A 12,357-nucleotide genomic window follows, 5' to 3' on the forward strand; every position below is an offset into this window, starting at 1 on the left:
AGTTTATGAGAATATTTTATTACATCTTCTGGTTGAGGGAAAAGATATTCAGAGAGTGGGTTGGGATGACTCATGGTCAGGCTCCCTGAATGTCTCACCAGTGGTCTTTTCTCCCAGTTGTTTGTTGGATGGAGGAAAGTTGTGGTTATGGATGCCAGGGGATGGAGATAAACTTTTATCCAGCACTGCAGGAGCCTCTTAGGGGTTGCCCTTCCAAGGGCTTCTGTCCAAGCCCCCTCCAGTTCACTTTCTGCATCACGGCCAGAGTGAAATACAAATAAAACCCACAGGAAGCACCGCAACACTCACATCCCCAACCCCAGGGTAGATTCTAACTACATATTGACCTCCGTGGAGGTCAGCCTCCCTATCAGGTGGAACTTCCCAGTTCGTATTATGCCACTAGGTCATCACTCTTGCTGTGTCTAGCTGCAGGTGTACCCTCCTTCACCTTAGATTTATTCAATTCATTCCTGCACCAGGGCATTTGCATCTGCTGTTTCCTCCACCCTGGAGATGAGGTCCTGATCCCACAGGACTTGAGTTCATTGTTACAATTGAAACAGGTCCCTGCCCCAGTGTTCCAGTTTCTGTTGTTATTGTGATAAAACACTGACCAAAAAATAACTTGGAGGTGTTATTTCATCTTATAGGTCACAGTCCGTCATGAAGTCCGAGCAGTACCTGGAGGTGGGAGTGGAGGCATCGGCTGTAGAGGAACTCTGCTTACTGGCTTGCTGTCCATGGCTTGCTAGGCTTTCTTCTGATAAAACTCAAGACCACCTGCCCAAATGTAGCACCACTCACAGAAGACTGGGTGCTCTCACATTAACCATCAATCAAGAATATGCCCCACAGACATGCCTGCAGGCCAGTATGATGGAGGCATCTCCTCAGGTAAGGGTCTTTCTTCCCAGGTGAGTCACGTTTGTGTCAAGTTGACAAAACCTAAGTAGCAGTGGTCATTTCATATTGCAGGCCATCACCTCTTTTAATTTGGGTGATTATTACTACTAAACAAATTCTTCCTGATTTACCTATTTTCTGCGTCTTCACAGAAATCCAAAGCAAGCTCTACTGTACTCTATAAAAGAGAAGTTGGCATAAAACAGAGGTAAGCTCATGGCAAATATTTTTTGAGTGAATTGTTGCCTTTTTTTTTTTTTTTTTTGAGGAAGGGCAGGCTTTCATTGGAAGAAGGAAGAAAAAGCTTTGTTCGTGGAGCTCCACTCTGCTTATTTTATTCTCACTGCAACCTTACAGGAAAACTTATTTGATTCCCATTTTATAGATGAAGCAACAGGGACTCAATCATTTGGCAATTTGCTAAGGTCTCACGACTGCAAGTGGACCCCGTGGTGGCTGCCTGTCCCAGTGCCTACAAGCCTGTTCCCGCGCGTGCAGCAACCTTGTGCAATCAGGAGGGTGCGTCTGCAGCAGTAAGATTCTGGGCGAAGACACTCCCTCGGAAGACTCAAACAGGCAGTTGGGAATGAGTTTCCATAGCATAAATCACTGTTGCTTGTCCTAAAGCCCAGACCTTCTGGGGAGCAGACACAGACGGCCTAAGCAGAGAGCCGTGGAGAGACCAGTGATGGTTATAGGAGGTGCTGTTGTTGTCTGGGAGGGAGTCTGCGAGTGGCGAGTGGGTACTGAGGTCCTGTTCCCCTAACAGAGTCCACACTGTGGCCAGGTCCAGACAAAACACTGTTTCTGGCGCCCGCTCCTGCGTTAGGGGGCGAAATGCTGAAGGGCTCTCCTATTCGGGGGAATTCGGTAGTGATGTATAAGGTATGAAAGATGTAGCCTGCAGAGAGCCGGCACTATCTCTACTGCTGCTGCTGCTGCTGCTGCCACCGCTGCCGCCGCCGCCGCCACTACTGCTGCCAGCAGAGCTGCTGGGAGTGAGCCTCCCTTCCCTCAGATACCCAGCTCCGTGGCATCTCCCGGTCCTTGGCCCCGCACGGACCTCCCCGCCCCAGGGAACAAAAGCAGAGTCCGGTCGCCCTGTTCTGCAGTCAGAGGATGAAGAGTCGAGAGGGCTGAGCGGAGAGTGTGGTCCTCGGCGGCGGCTAGTAGGTAGGAGAAGGTGTTGCGCCCAGCGGCCGCGGCGTGGGAGGCTGGAGTGGGCGCGCCAGGGAAAGGGTGGCTGCAGGCGTCCAGCCGTCGGGTGGGTGCCGTAGGGACCCTGCAGGGTGGTGGTCTGCAGCGCCGCGGCCGCGATGCCCACTGCGGGCCGGGAGGCGCGTTCCCGCAGCCACGAGGGAGCCCCTGTGTGGGGACTGGAGGCGGAGGAAAACTCTGATGCCCAAAGCCGAGCGGCGGTGGCTGCGGAAGGGCTGCGCATAGCACTTGGACTTGGTGGTGCGTTCCGCCGCGCAAAGCGGCCCAGGCGGCGGCCGCAGTGTGCGCAAAGTTTTTGGGTAGCTCGCAAAGGCGCAGACGAGGGCCGCGCAGAGAGGTGCAAGTTGTGGACAGAAAGCCGAGGCGACCCTTAGGACCCCCAGGGGGATTTGCCTGAGAAGGGAACAAGTGGATTCTGCACCCCTCCAGCACAGAGGAGACAGGGTTGAAGCGCAGTCATTTAACCCTTCGGTCCCCGGGGAAAACAACTTCATTCCTGTTGCAGCCTGCCGGACTCAGGCAGCTTAGAGGCTCCTGGCTTGGTTCTCCTGTGGTCTTGCGCATTTCCCTGCTCCTGTCCTGGTGTTCTCTTTTCATTTCTGGCCACTTCGGTTTAGCTGGCCTGGGGTCTTTCCCTAGGTCTGTATATTTTACCCCGTGGACTATTGCATACATGTTTTCCCATCTCCTCGCTAGCCTGACTCTTGGATGCTGCTTTGAAAAATGAGATGATTAATCAATTAGGTTAGTGGCCAATTAGGCATAACCTTGTAGGAAAATAATTATGCCGGGCTCTCTGGGCTTCCACCGGTGATGAGGCGGGAATCGAGCCCAGGTGCAGGAGCTGTTCCCAAAAGATAGGACTGATGGGGGGGGGGGATTTTGGAATTTAAGATGAAGATTCAAATGCGTGATGGTGACCGAGTGGTGGTGGTGGGGGTTCGACGAAGTAGGGGTGTATGTGTGTTTCAGTCTTTGCTGAGGAAATTAACCCTTGACAGCACAGTCTGGGTGGACTTTGCAGGAAGCATGGTGTATCCAACCGCTTGGAGGAAAGGTGTGTCTCCTTGCATGCCTGACCGCTCCCTCCGACTCGCCACCACACACACATACAAACCTCCAAGGAGCTCTCTCTGTGAATCGCAGCTCCTCACAGTGGCGTTGCTACGCTTTGGGAGGCTGAGTTTAGGGGATTGCATCTTAGTTTCATGTAGGAAGAATCGTGTCGTTGCAGACGGAGCTTTCTGTACACTCCCTAGCAGAACACACATCTCCCCCGATTGTGCTAAATAAAGGCATTATTAAATGGGTGCAAAAGGGAGGCAATCTGTTTCCAGGGCTGGGAAGTTCTGTTGCATAGCAAGGCTCCTTTTTTTTTTTTTCCTTTTCGTTTTTGGAACCACTGGTGGGGTTTGGCACTGCAGTATTACAATACAGCCATATTAAAAAGGTCTTCAGAGCTTAGAGCCCTCCACCGCTGCAGCCTTCTTTTCTACACACTTCCCCATCACATCTCCTTTGCAGGGTGCATGCAGTGGATTCCAAACGCACCGGGTGCCTTTTTAACTCCGTTTTATGCCAAGCTTAAGCTGCTTCTATCCGTTTAGACACCTGCATATAAGGTAGTAGAATCCTATTCCAAAGGCAAAAACCTGGAGGTGTTTCCTCGGGCAGACAAGATTTTTGCAACAGGTCCTGTGTTTGAGGTTCCAGTGATAGGGATCCCCTCGGCTTTGGTCGTAGGGCCCCATCTCCACCGGAGATCTGATCAGGGTTGGACACAGTGGTCTCTGCAATGCCAGTAGCGCTGACAGGAGCTGGTTCCGAATTTTATGGCTTTTTCCTCCCTTGCTATAATGGGTGGGAGGAATGGCTGGGCAGTACAATGTGAGGGTAGGGACAGCTCCTTCCCAGTGCAGAGGGAGAGGGCTGGCTGGGGCTACTTAGCACCACCCTGGAAGAGTACCCAGTGATACTGGCATCCAGGGGGCAACTGTGGGCCATTTTTCAAAAATGAGTGGCCACCCTTCAGTGCTTGCCATTTGCTAAGATCCCCCCCCCCCCCGAAGCTGGACTCAGCCAGTTGCTTTGCAGTGACTATATTGGTTGTAGATTCTGGTGCTAGCCAAGACCTTGCTCTTTTTCTAAAATAGACTATTTTTTTTCTTTTATAGTGGGAAGAGATATGGGAGAAGAATGATGAGTGAGGAAAAGAATGACAAAAAGGGGTGGTGGTGGGATGGGATTGGTGAGAAATGAAGAGACAGAAAAAGCTCAAGATTTCAAACACAGCCAGAGAGTGGGAAAGAGAAAAGAGAGATGGGATGCAGACGAGATTTAGGGCACAGGGACTGAAAAGATTAACATTAGCACCAAAGGAAAGAAGAGTACTCATGTGAAGCAAGTCTTGTCCTGTCATCTGGCTTGGCAAAATAAGAAGTGAGAGAAGACCTTAAGCTGTACAAGAGTTGTTCCAGAGAGGCTTGCTGCTTGAAACACACTGTGGATACTCTCAGACAGTTACGAAACAAGTGTTGAATCACTGAAAGCCTGTGACTCCATCTCATCCTCTCATCCTTGCCTGGGGTTTCCCATTGGTACAGTGGGAGCCAGGATTGCTGTGTTTGCGGGGTAGTGTGGCTGTGCCCAGTGGAGAGCTTGTTTTCGACTGGATCAAGTGAGGCTGAGCATCTAATGATTTGAAGGAGGTGTCCCTTTGTTTGGAGATCTTTCTTCCGTGGAATGGACAACTTTTTGAAAAAGCGTATGATTTATTTAACCTCAGGGAAGTAAAGTGAAAGATAGTGAGGTAATGGGAAAATAAGTCAGTCATTTCTCTTCTCCAGCCCCTAATCCCCATGCAGGCATCATTTGGGCCTCCCAGCTCATCTTCTGTCCTCTGGAACAGGCCCATCTGCAGCCGATATGATCTTTCTAAAAGATGCCTTTGATCACATTTCTTCCCAGATCAAAACCATAAAGGGCACCCTACTGCCTAGAGCATATTATTCAAATTCCTGACCACAGACATCAAGGGCTTTCACTGGCTGGCCTTCTCCCTGCCTCCCAGTGTTTCACACATGTATTTCAATACATACACCCTCACGACTTGCACCCGGTACCGCACACCTTCGTACCAGTGCACACAGAATCACACACAACCACACATATACATGTGTATAGTAATGCTTATATAAGCACACATCCTGGCCTACATCCCAACATACATACACAGTCACACATGCTGTCACACACATATGCACATACTGCCTTCATCCCACATATGCACACCCAAGGTATACTTACAGCACCACACACTTTTGTCTATATACATAATCTTGCTCACACATATACACAGAGTATATTATTCACACATGTAATGTATGCTTATAAATATATAAGCACAGACACACACAAAAGCACAGTGTCACAAACCTCCACATATATACACAAACTCTAATTATACCCATACATCAAATCTCATGTACACAGCACCATACCCCCATTTACTCCTCCTAGCCATACCAACGCAGACTTGTATGCATATACAAGTACACATGGGCACAGTGGTATTGCATCCCTCATATACTGCTGCATGTCGCACTTTTGTACCTGTCCACATATGCATTCGTATCCTACCTGCACTCCACCTATACCTGGTACCTTTGTGGCTTTACCCACTGGAAACCAGAGTGGTGTTCTTCAGTCTAGTGAGCTGAACCCATCCCTCCAGATCCATCACACAAAGACCCTTTTCTTGTGTGGGGCTTCTGTTCCCTCTGTTCTTGTCACATGTGTCTTTTGAAGTGGGTGTCAGGAGTTTCCAGGGTCTATATCTTCCAACAGACTGTGCATTCCTTCCAAGCAAGGGACAGTTCGTTTTCCTCATTCATCTCAGGGAACACCACAACAATTAGCACAGACATATGATTTTAGCTTAAAGACCACTTCATTTAGGAGCTTCTAGAGGATGGCCAGTGCCCTTGACATTATCCCATTGTTCCTTATTTTCTCTGCTCTCTCCCTTCCCCTCTCCTCCTCCCCGCCCCCTGCCCCATAAAGACTATTTCTCTGTTTCCTTCTTGCTATTCTAGAACTCATTACATAGCCTAAGCTGGCCTTAAACTAACAGTGTTCCTCCTACTTCTGCCTCCTGAGTGTTGGGTTTGTGGGTATGAGCCCTCACACCCAGTTCTTATTTTCTCTTACTCTAATTTTTTTTATTTACAAAGTTATAATTTTTCAAAAATTCAAGTGATACTCTACCATTTAAGATACATGTAACAATCCCTCCCTTGACCATTTAAATGATCTACCCTCTATGTTGAACACACATTACTAAACATTTATGCTGCTCCTTGAACTTTATGCCATAGTTTCCTAACTAGATTATATCTGGGGACCATGGAGTACAGGCAGGCATACACATGCTCCTTCAGGCAGAAGATGCATGTGTAGATGGTGCCTAGCAACTGTGGGAGACATGAGCACTACAAGCCACTGGGATCATTTTAAACAACGAGACAAAAATATGAATCGAGTTTATTTTAACAATTATATTAAACACCCCCTAAGTGTGCTATCACCCTATGTGATGGTATCACAATCCTTACTTTTATAGAAGAAGAGTGCCAAGCTTTAAGAGGTGACATCAATTGGCCAAGTTAGAAAGAGAAAGGACAGTAGAGTCTGAGTTACAGCTCAGATCTTCTTTTTATTGTCCCCATTCTTACTATTTTGCTCCCTGTAGATCTGAGGGCATCAGACACAAGCACTATAGTTTCATGCACCCGTTACCTGCTCAGAGCATGCATGAAAGTTTGTGGAGTCTCCTAGCCCATGCCTTCAATTACCTTTCCAGTGAGTTGGTGTAGTGGTTTGTATGAGAATTGCCCCCATAGGCTCATATATTGAATACTTGGTCTCTAGTTGGTGGAGCTGTTTGGGAAGGATTAGGCGGTGTGGCCTTGTTGGAGGAGTTATGTCACTGGGGATCGACATGAGGTTTCAAAAAGCCAATGCCATACCCAGCTAGCTCTCTTTCTCTGCCTCATGCTTATAGAACAGGATGTAAGCTCTTCAGCGCCATGTCTGCTTGCCTGCCGGCTGCCATGCTCCTCCCTATGATGGTCACAGACTTGCCCTCTGAAACTATTTATTAGTTTCCTTGGCCATTGTATCTCTTGACAGCCATAGAAAAGTAACTAAGACAGGTGTCACTTTCTTTTTACAGAAATAAAATGTATGTATGACAAGTAACATGCACTAATTAAGCTCTTAGAGATAGGATGGCTTAGCCCAGGTATTTGAGCTCAGGGGTCATTGTGTATCCTTACATGTAAGAGCTGATCCCAGAAGTGAGTAGGTCCCTTCTGCTTTCAGTTGAGTACAATGACTGAGTGTGCATGAGAGATGGCTATAGGGGTTCCTACTGGAAAGGGTGGAACTGTACTGGCACTCATGCCTGGAGACTGAAGCACCAGAGGGGGCAGCATGTTCTGTGATCATTTCATTAAGTGAGCCTTCTATCCTCTAATCCTACTCAACTGCATTTTGAGGTATTGTTTTAATTAGAATCACATGGCTTAAGACTTTGGGGAACAGTTATAGATGTGACTTCTGGTCCTATAGGATGGTTGAAAACTATGAATATGGATACTTTGTCAGTGAGGCAGTCGGTGCTGGAGGCCATCAGAGCTTGGATTTGATATTTGTCTTCTGAGTAGGGTAATGCACTAGAATTCTGCTTACTGCCAGCTTCCTGTGAGTCAGACACTTGGTTGAATTTGCATCCTCCATTCTCTCATTCTATCCTTGCACTAATCCTGTGAACTTTATCTTTTGTTAAACAATGCCAACTGGCAACAATGAAGTCTTTGCTGAGATTTTAACAAATAGAAAAGTAGCCAAGGATCAGAGGCATTGAGCACCTTGCCCTGGATCATGGTGCATGAAGAGCCTGCACTGGACTCAAGCCCTTTGGACCCAGGACACTGTGCTTTTCCCACTGTGCCGAGCTGCTTCTGGATTCCTGCTCTTAACCATGTAGCACATAGAGATTGCACAGCCCTGCAGGTGCTCCATTAAGAGGAGAAGACACTTGTTATGTGCAAAGGTTCTGCTCTCTAGGTTTCAGATGTGTTAACCCGGTTCATCTTCATATTGCACATGGGGAGAACATAAGATGCCAACTGGTGGAGCTGGGATTTAAACACAAGTGGCTTGTGCTCCTCACTGTTCAGTTATATAAGATTCTGCGAGCTATGTGAAAACCTACAGTTTCTTAGCACTTGGAACTATCTTCAGCATCATTATTATCACCATAGTTACACCAGCACCACCACCACTACCACCAGCACCACCACCACCACCACCACCACCACCACCACCACCACCCCATGGTTGTCATCATCACCACCACCATCACCACCACCACCGCCACCACCACCACCACCACCACCACCACCACCACCATCTCCACCACCACCACCATCATCATAAGCAGCAGCAACATCAGTAGCATTATTATTGATGGTTTCACAACAGCTGTCTCTACTGACATGTTCTATCTTTTGCTTATGGGTACTTCTCATGCTATTCCATTATATTCAAAACAGTCTCCTATTTTCCTATTAGGAAACTGAGTCTCTATGAGGTTCTAGAAGGCTGGGAGTCTCATCCATACTAAGATGAGATTGGAATCCTGTAGGTCTGGTGTTAATGTCTGTTATCAGTTCCTTTCTCTGGGCTTTTCCCACTGGTCCCTGTTGCTGCTCCTTTTTGTTTGTTTGTTCATTTGTTTTTTGAGACAGGTTTTCTCTGTATAACAGCTGTGGCTATCCTGGAACTCACTCTGTACACCAGGCTGGCCTCACAGAGATCTGCCTCCCGAGTGCTGGGATTAAAGGTGTGTGCCACCACCACTCGGTTGTTGGTACTCTTAACATCCAGCTAAGTGTGGAAAGCCTGAATACTTTCTTGTATTTTTTTTTTTATCATCTCAATGCTCAGTGGGACCACAGTCTAAAAAGTTATAGTATTGCATTTGACTGACTGAGTTTTCCTCCTGTCTTTTCCTCCCATTGAGCTGTCAGCTACATGAAAAGCTGCCTGATGTTTTGTTTATCTCTTTCAATTCCTTAGAAATATAATAATAACATTACCTGCCATGTGTTCTAAGAGTGATGGGGATAGGTAAACTGGGTCCCTTGTGTTTTGAAGCCTGGGTTACAAAATGAAAGACACCTTGTGTCAGAGGGAAGAGCATTTCTCAGGTTGGGATCAGCTGCTGAGGACCACAGTGTGTCACTTTTTAGGTTTGCACAAGGAAGTGGTATTGTTAATGATACTTGGGATCTTTCCTTATTGGTGACAGTGCGAGACTGCTATATTATTGAAAGGAGTCCCCATGACAATCCCCCAATAGCCGCATTGCAGAGAACAGGTGACCTGGTGACATCAGATAGCCTTTTAATTCACCTGGCAAAGCTTGTGTGGTTCCTATCTCAGAGGGGGCAGAATTAATAAGTGTGAATACTAAATAAAGAATTCATTTGTATTCATCAGCTTTTAGTAAATAAAAGTATTTTTTTTTTCCTGAAATGAGCTCTGAGCCACAGGTCTTGAGACTTCTTGTTTAGTTAGTATGCAGAATGCAGCAGCTCCTTGTTTCAAAATGACCTTCTCCACCCCCCACCTCCATCCCAGCTTGAGTTGAGATCATTTGGTGATATTTTTCTCCAAGCAAATATTTACAGGCAAGTTGGAAACTGACAGGAAGGAGGGTTTAGAATGAAAATGTTACCAAACTGAGTATAACACATGGTGTCACCATGGACAGAGTCCTAAGCACTCAAAATATTTGTCCATTTGTGGAGCTGGCTAAAAGCCAAGCTGTTTTCATCTGTCAATGTTAAGTAAAGATCATTTGGTAAATGCATTATGGAGACCATGTCTATTGTAGCTGTTGGGTCTATCGCAGACACAGAGCTTCAGCTGTTTGCTTCGGTATTTTGAACTTTTTGCCGTCTCTAAACTGGAAAAGCTCAGTAATCCCTGATTTCTTTCTTCCCCAACACCTTCACTTATGCTGTTTTTCCTGCCCGAAACACTTTTTCTCATACCTCCTCTATATGTTCTGTCACTTACATCTGAAGTTAGCTTCCTTGGCCTGCAGGAGCTTTCCTGAATGAGGTACACCAATCATGTGGGTGGTTTTGTTTCTTTATCATTTTGTAACATGTAAATGATAGAATTCAGTTGTAAAAATGAAGTATAGAAAAATAAGATGCTCGTAAAAATCCACTTGAATTACAATACTTTGTGTAATCTCTCATTTTGTGATTCTTTTGTATTTATGTGCACGTATATGTGCATGCATACATACATAGCATCTGTTGGCATATTTAACTTTACATTATTTTATCTTGAATATCTTATTTTTCATAGCTTTTTGATTGCTTGCAAATTAACCTAAATTTTCTTCTATTATCATTTATACATATGTGTATTAAAACACAGACACAGACACACCACACACACACACACACACACACACACAGGACAGCCTTCTTCAAGTCAGTTGGTATAGATACACCACTGTTTTCAATGACTGTATACTTTTTAATAGAATGAATATGTCACAGATTTTTCAGCCATTTCCCTGCTGACAGGAACTTAATTTTGTTCACAAATTTTTATAAATGATGCTGAAATTGCCAGCCTTGTACATTTACTGTTTCTATTGATGCTTTAACTTGTAGGAGTAGATCCCCCAAAGTAATTTCCATCGGTGGAAAGATAGGTCTTGCTTAAAGGTTAGTAGATGGCATCATGTTACTTTCCAAGGAAAGAGTTAACTCATGTTTTCCTTCACATGTACAAAGTAACCTTTCCCCCTCTTGCTGGCAGCAAGCGTGGGCATTCTTTTCCTTGAACCTCGCAGGTAAGGGGTAGTGTTGCATTGCTTCCCCGCTTTGTGTTTTCTAGGTGTTTGATAGGCGGGAGCATCTTTTCACATTCGTTATGAGACTTGGATTCACTCATTCATCATCTTTGCCCAATGTTCCTTTAGGTGGTATGTCTCATTTCATTAGCGCACCTTTTATACGGTGGATGGTGATTTTTCTTTCCATTTGTCTATATCACGTATATCTTTCCCCACATAGAGGTGTGATCCAAGTTATAATGATTTCTTTGTTTGTGTCTAAACTACACTAGGCATTTTCTGACAGCAGCAATGACTAGTTCCACATTCAGGGTGTATAATTCATCTCTAGGTCATTACCTCTGGGCAAGGCCTGAAAAAGTGGAGATAGGAAACACAGGACTATAAACATTGACCATGCATGGGCTACCCAAATGTATTTCATCTAACAATGATGTCTGTGGAATAATTTATGCACATGTTGTCACATGGACTGAGATATTTCAAATAAGCAAAGTCTCAAGATGACTAATGTTCTGAAAATACTTATAAATGAATTACTTCCATGCTTTCCAAAATAGAATGATTCAGAAATATCGTTGTAAACATCCGTTATTACGCTGAGCTTACACTTGTTATGCTTATAGGCTATTTCGAGGCATAAGACTGTTTGCCTCTGAATAAGAGTAACCCCAGACATCTGACCTCTTAGATTTGAAAATCACATTCTTGTGTGTGGATTGATTCCTCTCATATCTATGGTTTATATTTCTGCATTTTCCCCTTCACTGTCAGATTTACTTTCATGTCTTGGCATGGTCAGCTGATCTAGTATTATGTTCAGTGCACTTGCATTTCTACCCATCTTTGCCATAGCTATGGATTAATCAGAAATTATATCCATTTGAAACACTGATAAGTGATGAGTGCAGAGCCACCAGGTTTGGCCTGAGTGCCACTCCCCTGTGTGAAGAGTGTCACTTTCCAATAGAAACATAACTTTTGCTGTACTGTTAGTTTTTTCTTTGCAACTATATTCTGTTAAAGTGAGACTCCTCCATATGGTGACATGCCATCTCCACTATTTAGCACATCAGTCCAATTGCTTGTAACCAAGGCCCTAAACAAAGTGTTTTAAAGGTGTCTTTATAATGATAGAAATGCATTTCTCAGTTTTGTACAGGTCTGAGCCCGCAGGGAGGCTATGATCCAGGAAGTCATATAGACTCCAGCTCCTTAACTAGATGCTTCCTCATCCCTAGGGTGCCATGCTATCTTCATGATCCATGATGTGATGTCACCATGTC

General features: G+C 45.4%; 1 protein-coding gene across 7 annotated transcripts in view; it reads left to right on the plus strand.

Moving 5' to 3' along the window:
• The first annotated feature begins 1,570 nt into the window (after positions 1-1,570).
• The window catches only part of Dab1 (DAB adaptor protein 1), a 1,142,636-nt gene continuing 1,131,849 nt past the window's right edge, over positions 1,571-12,357 (plus strand). For 3 of the 7 annotated variants that reach the window (XM_037203409.1, XM_028889923.2, XM_037203413.1), the window contains exon 1: positions 1,572-2,079. The gene's annotated coding sequence lies outside the window, so the exon portion shown is untranslated. Of the gene's footprint in view, positions 2,080-12,357 lie in introns of all 7 variants that reach the window. The other 4 variants (XM_037203414.1, XM_037203415.1, XM_028889917.2 and 1 more) reach the window with 3 other exon arrangements.

Source organism: Peromyscus leucopus, chromosome 2 (assembly GCF_004664715.2).
Source record: "Peromyscus leucopus breed LL Stock chromosome 2, UCI_PerLeu_2.1, whole genome shotgun sequence".
In the NCBI taxonomy this organism is placed as follows: domain Eukaryota; kingdom Metazoa; phylum Chordata; class Mammalia; order Rodentia; family Cricetidae; genus Peromyscus; species Peromyscus leucopus.